The sequence below is a fragment of the Coenobita brevimanus genome, chromosome 5, assembly GCF_032717465.1.
Source record: "Coenobita brevimanus isolate Jiangsu-jjx chromosome 5, ASM3271746v2, whole genome shotgun sequence".
Lineage (NCBI taxonomy): Eukaryota > Metazoa > Arthropoda > Malacostraca > Decapoda > Coenobitidae > Coenobita > Coenobita brevimanus.
Genome location: NC_136958.1, coordinates 33,974,566 through 33,982,011, shown reverse-complemented (window position 1 = coordinate 33,982,011; position 7,446 = coordinate 33,974,566). Strand labels below are relative to the sequence as shown.

General features: G+C 42.1%; 1 non-coding gene across 1 annotated transcript; it reads left to right on the top strand.

Moving 5' to 3' along the window:
- Positions 1-634: 634 nt before the first annotated feature.
- On the top strand, positions 635-753 carry LOC145399319 (5S ribosomal RNA). The gene has a single exon (XR_013897269.1). It is a non-coding gene; the product is annotated as a 5S ribosomal RNA (ribosomal RNA).
- Positions 754-7,446: the final 6,693 nt, after the last annotated feature.

The window sequence follows — 7,446 nt, the reverse complement described above, 5'->3', positions numbered from 1 at the left end:
GGTACTACGTTTCCGTAGTATTGTTCGTATCCCTGTCCTTTATTTTGACATTCAGCCTCATTTCTCAAGGACAATTGCCTTAATTATTTCATTTACGTACTCCAGTATGCTGCCAAAAATTATCGCAGGGTATGAAACACACCGTGGCCAAATATCATACTGATCCAATTGTTTCTTACTACGTTATTCTCAAAAAACGATGCGACATGGCCTCTGAAACCGGCAGTAGGTCTTATCAGTTACAAGATAATGCAGATGTTTTGATTCTCTTAACACTACTGTACATATTTTTATAACAATTTTGAAAAGAAAAAAACTGCCAGAATTTTTATATTTTTTTGGCAGTAGCCAACAAGGAAACAAAGAAAACCATGAGCCTAGCATTTTCGTCACAACTTGAGGAATGGAGGTCTTTCATTATGGGCATAGTGGATCACACACAGCATAAACACAACATGCATACTAGGAGAGAAAAAAATACCCCCCCCCTCCTTAGGTACACATGGATTTTACTAAAACTGCAGTAGTTTAACACGTGTTTCATATATTGAATTCCTGAATATCCTACAATGTATTAGGTCTTTTCAGTTAAAAAAAATTATGCAAATAAGTTTTGATTCACCTTCCTCAAAATATTAACAGCCATACCACGTTGAGTACACCGCTTCCCGTCCGATCAGCGAAGTTAAGCAACGTTGGGTCTGGTTAGTACTTGGATGGGTGACTGCCTGGGAACACCAGATGCTGTTGGCATAACGTTCTCCCTACGTGTCAAGTGGGGTTGGTGGAGGATTAGTGCCCCTCCCTGTAAAACAATTAACTCTAAGCCCTTGGCCACCCTGTTTGGGATACATGGCGTCTGGCAATGAATGAATGAATTTTAGAAAAAATTTAAAAAGTTTTTCAAATAAATTTTTGTTTGGCAGTAGCCATTAAAAAAAAAAAAAAAAAAAAAAAAGAGCCTAGCACATGTCACAAGTTGAGGAATGGCGGTCCTTCATGATGGCCATAGTGGACCCCACACAGCGTAAAAACAACCTGGAAACTAAGAGAAATATGAAAGAAAAGCATTCGGGAGCTGAATGCTAATCGCCCACCAGAATATGCTGTTGGCCAAGTTACAAGCTACTTACATTCCAAATCTGAAGAAAATTCACAAAACTCCCCTGAATTCAGTCACCGGGTTTTCACAAAAAGCCAGTTCATATTAAAGAAACTAGTTAACCTTTGGCTGCCATTTTGGTGACCTTGACCTTGACCTTGAGTGCCCATTTCCGAACTCCTCCAAAATGTTGGTCATATCTTAATGCCTGGAAGGTTTCATGTTGGGAGCTCACGTCGTTAATGTGATATAATGGTCCTAAAGACGGGTGACAAAAGCCTTTGGCAGCCATTCTGGTGACCTTGATCTTGACCCCGAGTGCCCATTTTTGAAGTCGCCCAAGATTTTGGCCATATCTTGAAATCCTGAAGGTTTTCTGTTGATAACTCAAGCCGTTCTTGAGATATAATGGTGCTAAAGGCAGCCAATAAAAACTAGTTGACCTTTGGCAGCCATTTTGGTAACCTTGACCTTGACCCAGAGTGGCAATTTTCGGATGCATCCAAACTTTTCGCCATATTTTGATACCCTGAAGATTTCATGTCGATATCTCGAGCCATTCATGAGATATAATGGTAAAAGATATCTAATTATTGCTATAGAGAAGGATATTTGGTTGAATCGTCGATGGGGGAGTCGCTATCGACGGCATTTATGTGAGGCTGTTACTTTATTAAAAGTTGAGAGCTTAGCGTGACCTATATAGCCTATGGTTAGTAGCAGTTTGTGCTAGGTGCTGTCCTCCTACTTTACTCTCACTCTCCTGCTCCATATAGCTCTCTCCTTGGCTAGCTCTTGTTTTCTCCTGTCCTACTTTGTCTCACTCTGTGGTTCTAATCTTCCTGCATGTGATGTCAGACTTATACCTCCCCCCAGCTCCCGGCTAAAGTGTGTGGGCGACCACGTGTGCGTACGTTTGTGCGTGTTTATGTCTGTCACGTTTCCGACACATGATCAGAGGTGTCTGACATCCTTGGTTCGTCTAGGCGAGGGGATGTGTTCTGTAACTCTTCCTGGAGAACTCAGACATAACTACCTGTTTTACATATTGTTACCCATAGTTATAAATTACATACTGTCGTTACATATAGTATTGTGTTATATTATGCCTACAGATACACAGACAATGGAAACACACACACACATACACACACACACACACACACACACACACACACACACACACACACACACACACACACACACACTGACAGAGAGACAGAGAAGCAGACAAGAACATTATTGATCCGCCTTGTTAAAGGTGCGCAATAGAAATGCCCTTCCTCCTCAGGTATGTACATCTGGGTCTCACAGACCCGACATGTAACTCTGATATAATGCAAAAATATTGAGACACGAAAGTAACCTCCCGACACCCTGCACGGGCGCAAAAAGTTAGGAAGCTATTGAGAAGAATTTGGATCCCAGGCATCTATAAGTTACTGAACTATAGTATCGAAAAAACCGAGCGGGTCTGTCAGACACAGGTGTACCTGAATAGGGTTAATGACTGTCTTGAAGGTGATACACTATAAATGAAATATCCCTCTTTTCCTTCTCCTCCTCCACCTCCCTCTTCTACTTTTTTTTTTTTTTTTTTTTTTTTTCCTGGAAGTGTTCACGGGCATGTTGTATAGACCAGCAGACATGAAAGCATCACGTGAAGTGCAGAAAATTACGAAGACGATAAAAGTTGTTTGTATATATAATCATCAACTTCAGCATGTACGATTGCTTTAATCCGTTAGCTAGTAGAGCACGAACGTTGTTTTCCCAAGAAACAAGAAAGGAAAGTTTTGTAAAACTGTATTAATATTGCTGCAAAGGGAATAAACGATTCTGAAATTCTTATATTAATCACATCCTTAATGCGTACAAAATAAGTCAAGCTGGAGAATAATCAGCCTCTCATATTATTTATTATAAAGGCTAGTTGAAAGTTTTGTCAATGGACTGTGACGATAACTGATGGGTATGCCGGCAGGACGCAGGCGCTCAACCGATTGTTCCTGTTAGTAAAATGGAGACTATTATTCAGCAGTGCACACACACACACACACACACACACACACACACACACACACACACACACACACACACACACACACACTGCTGACAATCGAAACTCATCTAAAGAACTTGTAAAATGATTACGCTCCTCTGGTGTTGACAGGATGATCGATATCGCGGTTGATATTCTGATGGCCTAAGTGGAGGCGGCGGGTGAGGGATATAGCTTCAGTTATGAGTGTGTAATCCACCGCCTGCCCAGGCCTCACACCAACGGCATCTCTCCACCTATCACACACAGTTATCATCCTGTGCCTTTATTAATAAAAAACTTTTAGGAGTACTTCTAAAATTACTGCTAAAAGTGGTTGTAGCTGAGAGTTGCTTCTAAAAGTTCCTTCTAGGAGGACTCGTAGTAGTAATTTCGCTCCTACCATGAAATGTTACCAACACAAAGAATCTCTGCTTAATATATTTAAAAAATTACCATTACAAAGCCTTAGAGTATCAGTAAGTAGTTTAAAAATAAGAAACTATTTTTTAAATATAGAAACAACATCTATTTGATCATATATTATGATTCTTTACGAATGTCGATAAAATAGTTAAAATGTAACACATCGTGTGGTCAGCTAATCATGCCTGCTACCATCAGGGCATTGTGTACATGGTACAGTGACCGTCAACAATGGCACAATTTCAAGATACCACGGCTGCAGATAAATTCAGGAGAAAGAGAAACTGGACGGAGGAAGAGTGTCTCGTGCTGGCAGAAGGCACTGGAGAAAGTTAAAAAAAAAAAAATGAAAAAAAATAAAAGGGAAATTCAGCCCGGGAAACACCTCGGACATGAAAAAGCAGGCATGGGCTGAGATTGCAAATCTCGTGAATGTTGCTTCCTCTCATGGATCTCGGACACCGGAGGACTGCGAGAGGAAGTGGTAGGATCTTTAATCCACTTTCTTGCCAAATTCGGGCATCATGTGTTGATCCAGGCCACCTTGCAACCACATCCAGTATTTTACGTTCACTATCAAACACCATATGAATGTTCATGCTGTGGTTTGGTGCCACAATTCGTATGTGAGTCCCATCAATCACACCAGCTACCCCAGGAAAGCCAGCAATTCGCCTGAATTTTCTTTCAGTTCTTTGTCAGGGAGTGTACGAGGGAACTTTACAAATCTCATAACAATGTGTGGAGCAGTTAGAGCGTAGAGTGTTTCCGTTATCACATTGCTCACTGATGGCTGCGATGGTCCAAACTCATCACAATTACACTGCTACATTTTTCCAGTTGCAAGGTATCTTAATAGTATCAACACTTTCATCTCGGGTGTGAGAGGATGGTTTCGATGTGTGGGCCTTTCCAGTACATCTCTTACTAAATCAGTAATAAATAGAATGCCCTCACGATCAAAACGGTACCTTCTTACAAGTTCTTGATCATCATATTCCATGAATGCATCCTTCCAAGCTCGAAAGTTTCTGCGTGGTGGGTGGTGTCGGTCAGCCATGGTCTATGTTGTCTTGTCTCTTGGTGTTTGAGGGACGCACCTACTGTGTTTACTGTCACTAAAAACCCTACTAACTCCTTAAAAGTCCTTGTGGAGGACTTTCACTTTTTAGCGATTTTACGAGTAAACTTAGGAGTTGAAAGTAACTTTTAGAAGTACTTCTAGAAGTTAGGAGCCAAATTTTACTTTGAGAAGAACTTTTTACTCCTAAGAGTTTTTATTAATACGGGCACTGGACACCAGAAGAATAGCATGCTTAATCTCTCTTGAGAATCTGGACACTGCACTCTGTTTACGATTTTCAACACTCGTACATTGTCTTTCTCCGTGTGGATGAACATTCTTCACATCAGCCACCAACCAAAAACATTTTTTCTTCCCTGAGTAAGACTGTCTAATGACAGTCAATATTAGTGAGAGAAGTGGGTGCATTGTCTGATCAGAGTAAATGTAAGATACATAACTGACTGTTCTATGATGACAGCAAGATCTGTAAACATGTTGTGCGTACGTGTTGTGCTGTTTCTCGTAGAGGGTTTGCGTGTGCTGGGACTATTTCCCTACCATATAACTGTGGGTCAGTGTAATGTTGTGCTTAGCAGACCCCTTCTGGAGTGCAGTCTGCTTCTCCTGGCGCTGGTTGTGGTCGTGCAGCTCTTCACATTCTTGAATTATTCTATCTTTGAGTCAATACCCGACTACTTTATCGATGTGGTAGTGCATATGACGGCAGCATTTGTATTCAAGGCCTGCACAATCTTCACTGCAGCACATTGGCTTATCTTCGGAAAAGGAATTGCTCACATCCTTAGTTCGGTGTTGAGTAACGCGAGTAAGACAATAAAGGGCGGAAAATTTTACTGGCAATTCTTGTGTTACTTTGCCGTGGTTCTGGTTTCAGATATTTACGTAATGGTGCAGCGGTGGTTGTCAGAATCACCAGTTTTTTTGAAGGTGCAAAGTTGCCTCTTCATTCTTTACTTTATTTCCATAGCTTTCATTATCCCTGCTTTCATTCAGGCCAAACTTTGGCTTCTTGACCAAATGCAATGCTCCAGTTTCGCTCCCTTGTTTGATATTATTGAGGAAATGTGCTCCACCATAGTGGAGAATCATGAGACAGACTTTGTATCCATCATATGGCAAAAAAAAAAATAATCTCACATGACCAAAGAACGTCATTACACTTAACATCGGAACACTGCCAAACTGATAACAGTGAGGGTAAACATTGTGGGATGACCAGCCTAGCATCTCCATCCCCGTCCCCATCTTTCTCAGTGGTGGCCGCCCTTCAGTCCGCCCGTCACTGCACACCATCGACCAGTTGGCGAAGGACCTCACCAGCCATCTGAGCCCCGTCATCAGTGTCCAGCTCATCAGTGAGTTGGTGTTGATCGTTTCTTTCCTAGTCGGCCTTGACCAAGGAACCGATAACTTTACAGCCCTCTCCATTGTCTACTTGTTCACGGCATGTTGTAGAGCCGTCCTCTTTCTCAACGCTCCTGAGGCTCTGAAAAACAAGGTGAAATGCTGGTCAGAAGTACTTAGGTATTCTCTTACGTCTGCAGCCCGAGTGCATCTCTTCCATTTTGTTGTAGCTAATGTCACTCATTCAGCTTAGGAGACTCCCTCTCATCATACTAAAAGAGTCTAATGTGAAGTTGGTAAATACGCTTTAAGATATACCTTACTGGCGTTTTCCTTTCCTTTCCTTTCTTTTTTCTCTTTTCTTACTTTCTTTTTTTTGTTTTTGTTTTTAATTCCAGCAATTGTCACACTTGATTCTGACTGATATGAATCAGTGACGTGTGGCAACCTATTAAAGTTACGATTTGCAAAACACAGCCAAAGACATGTCACACTTTGGATATACATTACCGGGTAAGTGACATAAAGTCTATCTATCTATCTATCTATTGCCAGACGCCTCAATCCCGTTTGGGGTGGCCACAAACAAATCGCCTCCAAGTCGCCCTGTCCCCCGGCATTTCACTGCCCTGCTCCCAACTCACACCCCCCTCTCTCATATACCTCTCCACCCCATCCCTCCATCTCATCCTCGGCCTCCCCCTCCCTCTTATCCTCTCCACCTCACTCACATACACTCTCTTCGTCAGTCTTTCACCCTCCATCCTCTCCACATGGCCAAACCACCTCAGTGTGTTCCTCATAACGCTTCCTATCACATCCACATCCACACCACAACGCTCCTTTATATCCTCATTCGTCAGCCTGTCTCTCCACGTGACTCCACAGGCTCCTCTTAAATAACTCATTTCCACTGCTCTCACTCTTGACTTGTGTCCTTCCAACAATGTCCAAGCTTCACTTCCGTATGTTAGAGTTGGTATCACAATACTGTCATGTAGTAACTTTTTCACTTCCATGCTCACTTCCCTATTTCTTATCACTGCTTTCAAAGAACCAGCAACCTTTCTTCCCTGCTGTACCCTTTCAAGCACTTCACCCTCCAAACCTCCATCCTTACTCATCACACTACCCAAGTACTTAAACATACTCTCATTTTCCAATTCCTCACCATCCAACCTCGCTGTACATTCACTAACTTCACCTCTCTCAAAGACCATCACTTTACTCTTCCCTACATTCACCTTTAGATTCCGTTTCTTACACACTCTCCCAAACTCATCAACCAAGCCTTGCAGCTCCCCTTCGTCTTCACTCAACAACACAGTATCATCTGCAAACAACAGTACAGGGAGTTTCCAAACACTATCCTCTCTCACCAGGGCCACTCCAACATCCATTACCCTACCTTGTACCTCTTTTATTACCCCATCCATGTAAAGATTG